The sequence below is a fragment of the Ambystoma mexicanum genome, chromosome 5p (assembly GCF_040938575.1).
Source record: "Ambystoma mexicanum isolate Mex_15411 chromosome 5p, UKY_AmexF1_1, whole genome shotgun sequence".
Taxonomy (NCBI): domain Eukaryota; kingdom Metazoa; phylum Chordata; class Amphibia; order Caudata; family Ambystomatidae; genus Ambystoma; species Ambystoma mexicanum.
The window spans coordinates 1,151,594,413-1,151,610,794 of NC_090930.1; the positions used below are offsets into that span (position 1 = coordinate 1,151,594,413).

The 16,382-nt window shown below is 41.7% G+C and overlaps 1 protein-coding gene across 5 annotated transcripts in view; it reads left to right on the forward strand.

The window, feature by feature from the left end:
- KIAA0319 (KIAA0319 ortholog) overlaps positions 1–16,382 on the forward strand; it is an 806,237-nt gene that overhangs the window by 259,051 nt on the left and 530,804 nt on the right. The gene's annotated exons all lie outside the window — the stretch shown is intronic.

The following is a 16,382-nucleotide window of genomic DNA, read 5'->3' on the forward strand; positions in this document are numbered from 1 at the left end:
ACTCTGGGTTAAAGAAGAGTATATGATGTACTACTCTTGCTATGGACCTCTCTACAGCACCTGTAGTGGTCAATCCAGAGGGTCCACCCCTTATTTTCTAGGATTGATAGCCTGTGACATTCTTTCCTTCTCTGTGTCGAAAAGGTGGGGCGCTATACCGTGATGGTTGTTGATTCAAAACACTTTGAGGTTTATTCGCTTATAATGAGTTTTCACGGGAGGTGGCTGCAAATGGCTTATCTAAAAAAAATAGGGTTTAGCAACTAATTGTGCCCCACCTCTTTAAATAGTTGGTGCTGTTGGGCAAGAGCAGGCTAGGCTCAGAACATTTCGGAAAACAGCAGCAATCCACTACATTTGGAGAGATTAAACTGACTGTAAATGTGGAATTGCAACAAAACACCCAAGCACACTAGACCAAACTTGGTGTCGAAAAAAGACTGTTCCTTTAATTCATATTGACATATGCATCACATACACAGTTAAAATTCTTGCACTTTTTGTCATAATGCAGACCAGGTTAAGCATAAAACTCACCCAACCGGGTGGATACCGCCATGCATTCCGCTCGACTCACGATCTTCTTCAGGATTGTTGTTAATCCATTCAACTTGCTTTCTCGCGTGCATTTAAAAACTGAAAAATCTTCTTCTTCTTCTTAATTATCGGAAGCATGGGCGGACCCACGCAGGCGCTTCCCCATCCTATAGGATGATGTGCACCGCACCCACTAATTATTATTTGGCTCCATTTAAGCTCACAACTCCTCCCACCTCCCGGTCTGTCTCACAAAATCCAACATCACACTACTCCTCCTCCAGCCTCTCTCCCCATCACCTCCCAGTATAATCCTCTCACTCAGCTCAGCCACTCCCAACGCATTCAACCGAACCCTCATCAATTCTCTCTCCGTAACATGTCTTTCACACCTAATCAAAAATGTCCCACCGTTTCAGGTACCCCACACACCGCACAGTCCTTTGATTCACGCTTCCCTATTCGAAATAGACAGTCGTTCAGCCCCACATGACCTATCCTCAACCGATTCAGCATCACCTCCTCCCCCCTCCTCCATTCTAAACTCCCTGCATCCACCTTCACCGACACTTTCCCACGAACACCGAACATCCACCTGCCCTTCACCCCATTCACCCACCTCTCCTGCCATTCATCCAGGACCCGTCTCATCATCACAGCCTTCACCTCATTCATACTCAAAGGCAACCTCATATCAATCGCTCCCCTCCTCATACCCTCACCCGCCGCCAGATCCACCAACTCATTTCCCAAAATGCCACTGTGGCTGGGAACCCACGCCAACTCTAAATCCATACCCCCACACACACACCGATCAATCTTCATCCTAATGTCCAAAATCACATCCTTCCTATCACCATCCCCTGCCACAATCGCCTGTAACCCACTCAATGAATCTGAGAACACCACCACTTTCTCATACCTCAACTCATACACCCTGTCAATCACCAATGCAATCGCCACCAACTCAGCCGTACAAATAGACACATCATTCGTCAGTCGTCCTATTTTATACACCCCAATGTTTTCTATATAATACGCCATTCCCACTCTCCCAGACATAGGATCCTTTGAACCATCCGTAAACACCTTGTATCCTTCCTTTCCTGCCACATACTCCTGACCCAAAGCTTTGATCTCTCCCCGCATACCTCTCTTCTTCGATACCACATTTGCCAACTCCAAACACACCTTTGGAGATCTCATCATCCACCTCGGCCTTCTCTCCAAATCCGTATCTGTCACAATCATCAAATCACCCACACCCCACTGCACTCCCTTCTCCCACATGTGAAACCCAAAAGTGCCCCCCTTCCTCCTCCACCGATCCCTGTAATAGTCAAACCTCCAGTTATACTTCAAACATTCACGCACCGGATGAGCCACACTCTTCGCACTACACTTCACCCACCATCTCATATTTAACGCATCCCTCCTCAACCCCAATGGCATCTCTCCCACAAGCACCTGAACCGCATTCACTGGGGAGGACCTCATCACACCCGAACACACTCTCAATGCCCTCGCCTGTACTCTATCTAACCGCAACTTCTAACTGAAAAATCGGGTGACAGGCTCCACCCACCTTTGCCATACGTGTCATGTGACTTGTGTTCTGTTCCTTCTGTTTGTTACTCTATGATCTCTCAAGCAATGAGATCCGCCATGTTGGAACATTATTTCAGAATCAAGAAATGCTAATATACTGCATTTAAGTAATGCGTGCATCAACTATTCATCTGCACATGTTTATGACAAAATAGGTTGTTGCTCGTCACGCGATTTTTGTTTCATTTAATTTGTGTGTAAAAAGAAAATTGTTGCGAGAAAAATGCACTAGTGTGCTTTTTATTCTTATATTCGGCTGCATTGATTGGGAATACATTCCCATCTATCCGCCGATTAGCTCCCAGTCATGCAAGCTTTACAAAAGGGAAAATGCAGCAGCCTTTGTCCACCTCCCATTCTTCAGCCTGGCAGTTAAATACTGCCGGGTCCTCTGTTTTCACATTATACTGAAATGAGATCTGCTACCAATAGTAATGGTTGGTGTTCATTACCAAATATGCAGGTTTAAAAATCGATCTGCATATCCTCACAAATCCCATTATGTTAACCATATTGGACATAAGTGCATTAGATGGCTTGTACTTTTGTTTCTGCACAAGTGTGCGCAGCTTGAGTATGCATTGTCAATATTAATGTCATGTTTGATCAATGGCACGTTCTGGCTTTACTCGTATGGTTTGTGTTTGTTGATATGATATAAAATCATAGGCCTAATATATCTCTGTGCTAGAATGCTAGTGCTACTGCATTTACTTGCACAGTAATTTCCTGACCCAGTTTATATTTCAAATACTAATATTCCATATCATTCATTAACATATTATGATACATTTAGTGATACATCTTAAAATTGTCAGAATAATATTCACAAATAGTTATGACTTCAATTTAAAGTGCTATTGCATTTTTGATCAGACGTAAGAGATTCATATGTTAATATGCATACAAAGTGCCAGTGCTCAATGCCTTTTAGGTTATAATGTATCTAACAAATTATGAGGTATACAGGAGGGCCAAAGTGCTAGTGCTTAGTGCATTAATGTGTAACCTTCTTCTTTCAGATGTGGGTATAAAGGATTGAGGGACAATACATTCTCAAAAAGACCAGACAAATAGTATGCTTAAAATCTACGGCTCTAGCTTTGCTGATGAGGACACTTGATGTAACCATTAATAATGTCCTCATCCAACAAGTGTTGGCCAGTGTGCTGGACCAGATGTAATGGCTCGAACCTCATAGGTAAGCTTATGGCCCAAAACGGTCGAATACAAGCTGTTCAAAAGTGCATATTAGTGGTACATGAAAAAGGAGGAGAAGGAAAAGGGTAAAAATAACCACACATTCATGCTGAGAGAAGCAATCTTTGAAAGAGAAACTCATACATATGTTATTTGATCTACCTCTATAGTTTGACATACATATCAAGAGTCATTGTCTCAAATCGGTAAACATTTGCTTTCTTTGCCTTATTCATGTAAGAAAACATACATTTCGGAATCAATATTTAGCCCAGCTGGTTTCTATGTGTCAAATTTACAGATCAATTTTGCCTCAAGCTGACGTAGTTTAATCTGTCTGTTGCCCAATCTCTTGTGTTGGGGAACATGCGCTGAAAACAAAGATGTTAAAACATTTTAGTTGTGCTTCTCTGCAAAGTGCATGTGCAGAGAGTAAGTCTGATCTTTGTTTTTGATCACCCTATAATGCTGTAGGATACTCAATTTCAAGGGTCCTGTTCCAATGTAGTGTAGTCCACAACTGCATGTGACTGCATATACTGCAAAATTGTTGATACATGTTATTCTATGTTTGTGCTTCCATACTTAACCGTTGGAGCTAACACATGGTGTTTTGGATACATGGTCACACATTTTACAATTACTACAATTTGTGAAGCCTACATTTTGACTTGCTGTGAAGCAAACTTTGTGAATCAATTGTCAGTTATAACCATACTGGGAGCCAGAATGTTTTTTTAAAGTGGGGGCTTTTCGAAATGGAACACTAGGTCTTTCACATAGAACTTTGCATAAGTCGTTGTCTGTGGTTAATACCTTCCAATGCTTATGCATTATGGATTTAATTTGTTGGGCCTGATAGTTAAATCCTGTAATAAACCTGATTGCTTCATCATTAGGCTTAGTTACAGGTTTAAACAGGTCAGTCCTTATTACTTTTTTCGGCTTTATCATAGCACTCTACCACTGTGCTCTTGGCATAGCCTCTGCTTACAAATCGCTTGCCAATAGGTTTGTCTTCTTTGTGAAAATCTTTATCTGAACTACATATACGTTTTGCTCTCAGAAATTACCCGCAAGGTATTGACTTTTTGAGCGCAGTGGGTGGTGGCTTTTGGCATGTAATGTTGAATTGGAGCTGGTTTTCTTTCTGTAGAGGCTTGATGTAAGTGTCTCCTCTACAACTCGAAACTGGATGTCTAGAAATACTAGTGCTTCCTTGCTAATGGTGCTAGTTAGTTCAAGGTAGAGCGAGTTGTGATTTAGGACTGTGATGTATTTAAGCAGTTCTTGTTCAGTATCATCCCATATTATAAATAAATCATCAATAAATCGGTACTAGATTACTATGTCTGGCAAATGATTCCAGCTCCTCCCTCCAGGCCACATTGGTTTCCCACCAGCCCATATACAGGTTCGCATATGTTGGTGCCATACAAGAGCCCATGGCTGTTCCCTGGGTTTGCCTAGAGATGTTGTTTTCATATAGGAAATAGTTGTGTTCTAGGCAAAATTGAAACATGTTCAAGAGCATTTGGTGTGCTGTCGATAACTGACTGACCTGCCTTCAAGAAAGTACTTACAAGCTTTCAATCCATGTCTATGGCCTATGGAAGTATAAAGTGAGAGACTGTCTAAAGAGAACAAAAAGGAAACTTGGTTCCCAATTGACATCTCTTAGTTTGGTCAATAAATCTGAGGTGTCACGAATGTAAGAATTTAGACTTAGAACAAAAGGTTGGAAGAAATAATCTAGAAATTTAGAGGTGTTTTCTAGCAAGCTTCCAATAGAAGACACTATTGGGCACCCTGGAGGGTCTATTAACCTCTTGTGAATGTTAGGGTTAAAATATATGTTTGGTTTTTAATAAGAAGTATTCTTCATTTATAAGACATTCATCACACCACTTCCGTAACATGGAGAAGAATGTAAGTTTAGTCACATTTAGGAACGCTTTATCAACTTTTTCATAGCACATTGCATCATTGAGTTGTCTCGATGCTTCTTTCTTAGCATGTGCTATCCATGACCACAATGCCTCCACCTTTATTTGATGGCCGGATCACAATCGTGTGGTCATTCTTCAGACTATCAAGTGCATGAAGTTGATGCGTATTTAGATTTCTCGGTCTAGGTTTCAATGTTGTAGAAGAAAACGTTTTTAGATCTTTGAACACCAGTTACTCAAATATTTCGATAGGGCAGCATATGATGTTAGGCCAAACTATCGACTTTGGTTTAAAGCTGCGTGGGCTGCTCATATAAGTATCTATTCCAAAGCGTTCTTTCAGTTCAGAATTGTCCATCATTTTTTTACAAGCATTTCTTAAATCAGGGTTTTCTTGCAATTCACAAAGGCACGTTAAAGTCACCAGAACAGTCTCTGATAGAGGGAATGCTGTTGCTTTGTTTTCTTTACTGGTGTGTGTGTCTTCTATCTTTAACTTGAGTCGCATAAAATTTAATCAATTTTAATTTCCTGGTGAATTTGAATAGATCAATCCTAGCTGCAGTGAATTCATATGCATTTGTGGGGTTATATGATAAGCCAAGTTGTAGAGTTGATTCTGCTGCTGAGGATAAAGCTCTTGATGAATTTGAATTTCATGTCTTCTTGCCTCTCGTTTTCCCCTTCTGGTTGTTGCCAGATATTGTGGTTCTTGTATTGGGGTCGCTCCCGCTTGGCACCGCTTCCCCGCCTTATGGTGACTTCCCCATTCTTCCTCTTGGTCCTTTTCTTCCGTCGGTTGGTTGACCTCTTCCTCTTTTGTCCATCCTGCTTTCCATGTGTAACAGCTTGAACTCATCTACAAAATTGAGTTTCTTGGAGATTGTAATGTCTGTATCTGAAGATTCCACTTCTGAACTGCTTGGATCATCTGCTACTGTTGCAACTTGTGATTTTGTAGTTGCGGCCTGGTCCATCCTTGCTTTAATTGGACCGTCAAATCTTTTTGCAAAGGTGTATATTATTCCCTGCTCATGGTCCAGTCTGTCTCGTCTAAATTTGAGTTGTTTCCTTTCTCATACTTCTCCTTCAAATCTCTTGACATTTTCTTCCAATCTGGTCATCCATTTTTTACATTCATCCCCCTCATCTGAGGTGAATAGCTGTTCTTCCATGTTCTATATTTCTTTTATGAGTTTGATTCTGTCCAGTTTGGCATGTTTTATGAGACTTTCTGTCATTCGGAATGAGCAGGTGTTGGTGTGACTTGTCCACTCTTCTATTAGCATTGGGTCTATGTCTTCAAAAGTTGGAATTGTAAGGATTCTCAGTCCTCTAGGAATACGTTTTGCTTCCAGATACATTTGTAATTATACATTTGTATTGTCATTGCTTCCCACCATTTTGATATCTCTCTCTTCTTCACTCTCTCCAGTTTATCCAATTTCTGTTGTATAGTTAAACTTGCTGGTAAACTACTATCTCCAGTTTTCCCCGTTGTTGATTTGTTCCGGTCAAAGAGAATTAGTGCTGCTGCTATCCTTTTTGCTTCTACCTGGTCTGCCATCAAGTATATGATACTCTCTGCCCTGGTTATCTTGGTATGGATGCACTCAAACACACAAGTAACTCTGGGTTAAAGAAGAGTATATGATGTACTACTCTTGCTATGGACCTCTCTACATCACCTGTAGTGGTCAATCCTGAGGGTCCACCCCTTCTTTTCTAGGAGTGATAGCCTGTGACATTCTTTCCTTCTCTGTGTCGAAAAGGTGGGATCGCTATACCGTGATGGTTGTTGGTTCAAAACACTTTGAGGTTTATTCGCATATGAGTTTTCACGGGAGGTGGCTGCAAATGGCTTATCTAAAAAAATAGGGTTTAGCAACTAATTGTGCCCCACCTCTTTAAATAGCTAGTGCTGTTGGGCAAGAGCGGGCTAGGCTCAGAACATTTCGGAAAACAGCAGCCATCCACTACATTTGGAGAGATTAAACTGACTGTAAATGTGGAATTGCAACAAGACACCCAAGCACACTAGACCAAACTTGGTGTCTAAAAAAGACTGTTCCTTTAATTCATATTGACATATGCATCACATACACAGTTAAAATTGTCATAATGCAGACCAGGTTAAGCATAAAACTCATCCAACCGGGTGGATACCGCCATGCATTCCACTCGACTCGCGACTCAGGCTTGTTGTTAATCCATTCAACTTGCTTTCTCGCGTGCATTTAAAAACTGAAAAATCGGGTGACGGGCCCGTTGTTAGCATGCTGGTCCTTTAGCGTGTCCCGCTAAGGGCACCTGGTAAAACCAGGTGCCCTTAGCGGGACCCGCTAAAGGACCTCGTAATGCGGTGGTAAGGGGTTGACGGCTCCGGCACCTTTTGTCTACAAAATATCAGGCAAAACCATCAAACGAGTCAAAGGTTATTAGCAAATCATTTTTGGGATTCCCTATTGTACTCAAAATGCAATTTAGCTGTGTGTGTGTGTGTGTGTGTGTATATAAACAGAAGTAAACATCCTGCTAACATGGTTTAGGCTATAAAACATCCACTATACAAGGCAAATTTTCCACTTATAAAATGGCCGCCGTGTTTTACTCTCCACTTACTGAAGCTTTACATATAGCTAGTACTAGAAAGTCACAAAGGACAAATGGCACAAAGAACCATAGAGACTGGTCAATTGTTTGTAAACCTATATTAACACAGATGGTTGTGGGTCTCACTTGTACGTGAACAAGATGCGAGTAGGCAGCGAAACGCGTTGTACCATGCGCTTTTAAATCTGGCAGATGCCCAATAAAACTGGATAATGAATTCAACTTTACACTGCATTGGTTTTGATTTGAGGAAGGGACTGTCACCAGCGTTCTTAGTATTGCCGCGAGTGCCATCCCTCCTTGGGAGAACTGGAAATTCTTTTTCCCTGTTTGCAAATAGTCGCGCCCTGAGACAAGACAGAGTGAACTATATCAGAGAAGCTCAAAGACAATTATTGGATACCAGTTGTTATGAAAAACTTGAAGGAAATCCGACAGAAAGAATAAAACTTAAGGTGGAGTGTCTTCTAAAGAAATGGTCCGATTTGGGCCTTCTGGATGAAGACGATTGCAGATTCCTGTATAATAAATTCCCTAGTATTCCAACTATCTACTTTCTCCCTAAGATCATTAAACATCCTACCAATCCTCCAGGCCATCCCATTGTTACCCTGAATGGAGCTTCATTAAAAAACATTTCCAAATATGTGGATCAGACTCTTCTTCCCCTCGTATTCACTTTACCGTCATATCTACGAGACACGAAAGACTTCCTCAGTAAAATCGAAGGAATAGCATGGGGAGAAAATTACATGTTTTCCACATTAGATGTTGTTTCATTATACACCTCTATACAGCATGAGAACGGCAAAATGGCTTGTAAATATTTTTTGAACACAAGATCTCTCAACTATCTTTCACATGGTGAAATGATAGTTGAAATGATAGAGATGTGTCTCACTAACAATGTCTTTTTGTTTAATAATGAATTTTACAACCAAATCAGAGGAACTGCTATGGGTACGAGTTTTGCACCAACCTATGCAAATTTGACCATGGGATGGTGGGAGAAATTTATAGTATGGACTGAACGCAACATCAAATACACAAATCAAGTGATCCTGTGGCTTAGGTTTATTGATGACCTCTTCATCCTTTGGAATGGAGATGAGAGTGATTGGCTGGATTTCGTTAAAATATTGAATACGAACAACATCAATTTGAAATTTACTGAAATCCATAGTCGAGACCAGTTGGTCTTCTTGGATGTGCTAGTGAAAACGAATCAGAAGGAAGTCATAACTGAATTGCATCGGAAACCGACAAGTTCCAATATGCTTCTTTTCGCAACCAGCAACCACCCGGTGTCTTTAAAATGGAGTATTCCCTATGGCAAATTCATCAGAATACGACGCAATTGCAGCACAATAGAAAAATTAGATCAGGAGTGTCTATTCACTGCTGCAAATTTCGCCAAACAGCGGTATCCAAAATCAGTTTTGGAGAGAGCCTATTTGAAAGCTCGTAATCTTAACAGAAATACCCTGCTCTCTTCCAATCGTACTCCTGAGAAAGACAAACAGGACGATGAAACGAGGCTAATCTTGACGTTTGGAACCCATGCCAATATGATTCGTCAAATTTTTCATCGACATTGGCATATTTTGCAATCCTTCCACCATCCTCAAAGATCGTATTAATATCACTTCTAGAAAATCTCCATCAATCAAAGACTCATTAGTCAGCAGTTTCCTGCCTCCCGTGGAAAAAATATCGAACAGTTCATGGCTAAATGTAAATCCTACTGGATTTTACAAATGCACTAAATGCAAAGCCTGCAAGTATGCCCTAAACAGAACAAACCATACCATCCAGTTACGAGACAACTAATTGAATTGCAAAATTACATCACATGCAATACGGAGTTTGTGTTCTATGGACTCTTATGCCCATGTAACCTTTGGTACATTGGAAGCACTATCGGCAAACTGAAGCTGAGAATTTTACAACACATGCGAGCCATAAAAAACTCAGACCCCTCCTATCCAATGGCTGTCCACTTTAAAGATGTTCATCAGGGCAAACTGGACTGTTTAAGTTTCCTTGGCCTACATCATATTAAGGCCAACCCATGGGGAGGCAATAGAGAACTTGATCTGCGGAAAAAAGAAACTAAATATATTTTAGACTTTGAATCTAAAAAACCCAAAGGACACAATTTAGATGAAGAGTTATATACCTATTTGGGAACCTAGAGCCACAGGACCGATATAGCTTACTTTATGGTGTATTGACAAGTGCAAAGTTCTCCATATGAAGTCTGTTCGTCAACAAAAATATCTTTTTAAATCTGTATTGTGTTATATTGTTAAATTTTATTCACCCAGGTGGTTTTTATTGCCAGTCTCTAATCTATGGTTGTCAGGTCAAAAGGTTGAATTGAGAGGTTAACTTTTAAACATAGTTATTTCCCCTATATTGCATAATTATTCTAAATCCTATTGTACTATAATGGTGCACATATTTTTATTGGTTTTATTGCTTTTGTACTGAGTGGTTTGTTTCACATATTTATGTTTGCAGACTTAATAGCAGAAATTGGTTTTAACTAAATTAGGCACTTTATGCATTGGCACTTTATCCTTGTTGCTTTATATAGCAATAGATGCACTTTAGCACATGCCACTTTTGAGCACTTAGCACTTTATTATTCTGCTTATATTCAACCAGCTGCAAACATTCATATCGAATCATAGCCTATCAATTGAATTTTCAGGCATGTGCACTGTGCAAGTAAAAGTAAAAGCAAAAATGAAAAATGAAGAATTTTAGGATTATATGTTTTCTATTCAGAATTAATAATCTCTTGATCAATGTGCATTTCTAAAGGGGACATTGGTTGCAACTCTGGCAGATTTACAAAAGAGTTGACCCACTTGGGTTATACTTGCCAGAAATAAACATCCTGCTAACATGGTTTAGGCTATAATACATCCACTATACAAGGCAAATTTGCCACTTATAAAATGGCCGCCGTGTTTTACTCTCCACTTACTGAAGCTATACATATAGCTAGTACTAGAAAGTGACAAAGGACAAATGGCACAAAGAACCATAGAGACTGGTCAATTGTTTGTAAACCTATATTAACACAGATGGTTGTGGGTCTCACTTGTATGTGAACAAGCTGCGAGTAGGCAGCGAAACGCGTTGTACCGTGCGCTTTTAAATCTGGCAGATGCCCAATAAAACTGGATAATGAATTCAACTTTATACTGCATTGGTTTTGATTTGAGGAAGTGACTGTCACCAGCGTTCTTTGTATTGCCGCGAGTGCCATCCCTCCTTGGGAGAACTGGAAATTCTTTTTCCCTGTTTGCAAATATATATATATATATATATATATATATATATATTACATGGTCACATGTAGTTATGGTTAAGTTGCTCAACCTATAGGAAGAGCACTTTTTGGGAGGCTTATAACCTTGCCCTCTCCCTGCCCCCCTGGACGAATCCTCACCAAACTTTAAAAAAAAAAGTATATAGCCCCCTCGGATTGATTCTGCAAAGTTTGGTGAGGTTTCGTTCTGGGGGGACAAAGCCAAGTTATAGACGCAATGGAGAAATATGTTTGCTCACGCCTACAGCCCAAACCCCTTAATGGACTTTCACCAAATCTGCGGCAGGAGCAGCGGCTTGGTCCCGAAAGCAGGCTTTTGTAAATTTGGTGTAAATCCGTCCAGTAAATTTTTTTACAATGGCCAAAAAGTATGTAAACAAAAATGTGTGATATCTGGTTTAGGTCCGCAGACTCACTTCCTTATTCGGTCTGCGGACAAGTCTCTGATTGGCCCAGAGGGCGTTGAGATCACCGCAGACATCGGACGCGCCCGCTGATTGGATGCTGAAAAACATGAGCTGTGACAAATACTTTGAAACGGTCTCCATGTTGAATTCGTGGTCAGCCCCTGTTGTTCACGGCATTGCAGTAAAAACATATTGAAAAACACAACATTGCACTTGTCAAACGAATGAAACAATCTCTGGGGAGGGGCAGGGTAAAGAGGATGGGATGGGCTATGGCAATAAAAAGACACAAAATGGGTGGTTTCCGCTGCCAAAGTTCGCAAACAGTTCAGGGCAGTCCTGTAATCTTTGCGAACATCTCAGATGTTCGGGGGCATCCATACATATTTTTGCATTATAGGGTTGGTGAAAAGCAGTTTTTGGATGGTTTATAACTTTGGTACCACTGAATGAAACTTCATGAAATGTTGTGATTATCATTCTAGATCTGACCTTGAATGGTTCTGCAAAGTCTGGTGCTGTTTTGCCAATAGGGAACGCAATTAGAGAGGGTGTCCCAAAATATTTGAAAAGCTTATACATTTGGTGCGGTTTCACAAATCTGCACAAACATTTGCAAAAAGATTTAAGTCCCAGATTTTAATGTTTTTTTAAAAAGTTTGGTAGGATTTTGTGAAGAGGGGCAAAATTAGAGGGGGGTTTGAACATTTTAAGATCGCTTATAACTTGGTTACCGTTTGACGAATATGTACAAAAGATTTTAGAAAGATTATAGACCCACCCTTAAATGTTTGTGCAAAGTTTAAATTGATTTTTGTGAAGTGGGAGCTAAGTTATATGACTGTTTAGTGTACGTACATTTTGACACTTTTCAGAAAATAAAACATGGACAGATTTGCAGCAAAGTCGTGCACGGAGCATTGGCAAGGACCTGAAAGCATGTTTTTGCAAATGTGTTCGTGTTTTTTTCTTCTGAAAAAAAGTCTCATAGGGTAAGTACAAAAATAGTGATATACATTTGGTGACTGAGGTATATAGCCTGTGGCCATGGGCTGTTGGCAGATTGTACGAGTCATGGACTGTGGCTATGTGGAGTTGCCAGATTGTCCGAGTCATGGCCAATGCCCATGACTCAGACAATCTGGCTACTGGCCATGACCATGAGGGACTGGTAATGGGGTTAAAGTGGCCATGACCACCAGGGGCTGGCTATGTGGTAACGTTTTTCAAAATCTGGATAGGTTTGAATGGGAAAATGATTTTTGCCCGGGGCTAAAATTCTGCCTGTGGCTACAGCTCGAAGTGCTCCGCAGGATTGTATCAACAGATCGCCATGACTACCATTGCATAAACACGGAGACAATGCTAATCAGCAGATAATTACAGAGGACACTGAACCAGGTGCTCACGTAGTCACCAGGCCACCTCTTCAAATCATTAACCACATTTATTTGCGACCATATGGCCACAATCCACACGCATTGAGAAAGACCCTAGCGAGTCGAAACATGTGTCGGCTGACTTCTACCAATAAATATAGCAGCAATGGTTTTCAAGACTGCTTTATTACGACAATAGTTACTTATTGAATAACCCACCGCTAAGGTGAACAGGACCACTCGCCTATTCGAAATTTAGCACTTGAAAAAGGAAGGGCACTTTCACAAAAGAAGCCCATCACTAGCTGCAGGGTAATCCGTTTAAAGTACTAGATGAAGCGCAGTGATCTAGCCATTCTACCACACTGCAATTACTTGATAATTGTGTACTCTGATTTGATTATTGGGGCATGTAGCTTGGTTGAAGCCCTCGATTTGAATGGAAAAAATATTTAGCTTGCGGATACAGCCTGAAGTGCTGTACTGAATTGAACGAATGCGTTTGCAAATTTGCTTTATGTTTTGTTTTTGCAAAGTGTCCAAATGTAAGCACAAACAATAGTTATATAAGTTTGGTGTATGGACAATGGGCCTGACGCTCGCCAACGACAAATGCCTACTCTGATTTATGTATTGGGGCATGCAGCATGGCCAAAGCTCTAGGTTGAAATGGGAAAACAAATTCTGCTCGCGGTAGTAGCCCGTAGTGCTAGATGGGATTGCAGCAAATTTCCGCAAGCCAAATAAGCAAGGATGTGAAACCATGGTTTTGCAAATCTCTCCTGTGTTTTATTTTTTTCAAAGTGTAGAAACGCAAGTCCAAAAATAGCAATATAACTTTTCTGCTGTAGGTAGTGGCACAAAAAATTGTGATATAAGTTTGGTGCATGGACAGTGGGCCTGGCCTTGGTAAGGAAGAATACCTACTCTGATTTACTTAATGGGGCATGAGGCATGGCCAAATATCTAGGTTTAAATTGGAGAAAAAATGTTTGCTTGCGGCTGCTGCCCGGAATGCGGGACGGGATTGCAGAAAACTTGTGCAAGGCTTTAGCAAGGACCTGAAAGGATGTTTTTTTTTCAAATCTGTCCCGTGGTTTACTTTTTTTAAAGTGTCAAAACGTAAGCACAAAAAATTGTGATATAACTTCTCTGCTATGGGCAATGGGCTTGGCCCTCTGGAAGGACACATTTCTACTCTGATTTGCCCATTGCGGTATGCGGCATGGCCTAAGTCCATGCCCCATGCATTGTGGAGACTGGTCATGCAAGCCATGAGCACTGGTCATTGGTTACTTTATGAGGGTATAATGGACACTGAACTAGGAGGCTGGCTAGGTGCAGTGGCTAACAGGGGTGGTTTGGTGGGGCTGCGGTCATGGTTGAGCCTCATGCCCTAGGCAATTGAACAATGACTTGCATACCATTGCCACACCTTGAACGGTTTAGAATGTTGCTGCCCCCTCGATAGCCACCAAACCCTGGCAGGAAAAGCCAACTCTGGCAATGTTTGCTGTGTCAAGGTTGTAGAGTAAAAAAGCCTTGACTGTGTCCTTGATTGTTCAGGGAGCGGTAGGGATTACTTTCCAGAGACATGCTTGCCAATTTGCACTTTAATGGAATGCGTTTCTTGAAGAAACTGTAAAGGATTAGGTAGAAGGCAATTGATTTCCCACTGAAGATGCACAAGGGCGAAAGGGAGGGAGAATATATCTAGCTTCATAGCAGAGATCCATGTTCTTTGTGATGCAGGAACCTGGTTTGGCAGAGTTGACATTTAGATACACTGTACATAATACATGCTTGGAGGAGAGAGATTAGTGATGTCATCGCCCAAGGATGCCTTAGGATTTGGTTACCCTTGGTATCTCGGAGCGGGCTTTGGACTGGATGACCTCCTTCCCCACTGATCATCCCTCCCACGTTATCCTGGGCTCTTTCCCCTCCCCTACCTCTATTTCCACCTGTGACGTTTCCCAGGGCTCTAACTTCTCACACTGGCTCTTTAACATCTATCTTGCTCCGTTTGCTCACCTTATCTCCACTTTCTCCCCTCACTTCCATTGTTATGCAGATGACATCAAACTCTTCTTCAAACTTTCCATTCCCGACTGCCTATCTGCTATCCAGTACTGGTGTGCCTCCAATGATCTCTCCCTCAATGCCAACAAGACTGAGATCCTTTCTATTGGGACTCCCAAACCCTCTTTCCTCCCTTCTCTCTGGCCAGCCTCGATGGGCTCTCCAAGTACCCCTACATCTGAAGCAAGAAACCTTGGAGTCATCGTCGACTCCTCCCCCACATCTTGCCAAGAAGGCCCATTTTCAACTCCACCTCCTCAGAGGCATCCTTCCTCTCCTCAACTTTCCAGAGAAGCTCAACGTCTGTAGAGCCCTGGTACTCTCTACGCTTGACTATTGCAACAGCATCTTCCTTAATCTACCCTCTTCCTCTCTCTGTCTGCTCCAGCATGTCCAGAACAGAACTGTGAGACTTATCCGTGTCCTCAAGCCTAGAGGCCATATCTCTCCAGCCTTAAAATCCCTCCACTGGCTCCCGGTTGCTGCAAGGATCAAATTAAAATCCGTCTGCATCATCTATAAGGCTGTCTGGGGCTGAGGACCAATCTATCTACAACTTGCTCATACCAAATACTTTCCTTCCAGATCCTTACGCTGCTCTGGCTCCAACTCTATGGGTGTAAGGCACTTTTTAAGCAGCAAGCTGGGTTCAGATCTCTCTCCTTGGCTGGCTCCCTCCTCTGGAACATCCTCCCCCTCCTCTCTGTCTTGAGCCAGATCGCCTAAAATTCCAGAAGCTCCTCAAGACTCCTCAAGACCTTCCTCTTCACCGCCTCCGTTCCCCTCTCACTCACGTGCTAATAACCCACAGTCACTGAGATTGGTGGCTTTGGACCTTATGTGTCCCTTTGAGTCTCGGCCTTCCCCCAATCGCCTTCAGTCTCCCGCACCATCCCAGCACTTGCCTTCAGGCACACACTAGCTTGTGCTCTCACAGGCTATACTTATAAACGGCAGATGATCACTCTCTACTAAGCAATCTCTGCCAGGCACTTTCTGCTGCACTCAACCAACTCCTCGCACTTCCCTGTATGGAACTCCTGCACTTACCCCCTTTCCCTTTCCCTCTATGTCTCCCTGCACTTGCATGCTCTATATGCTCACAAGGCCTAGTAGGACCAAGGTCATCTGTTTATCCTTTTCTCTTTTGTTCCCATGTTCCCTCCCTTTACCCTGTGGGTGCTTTGAAACACAATTTCTTGATCTATAAGCGCCTTACAAATGCACAATAAATAAAAATAAAAATAAATTGCTGGCTATTGTC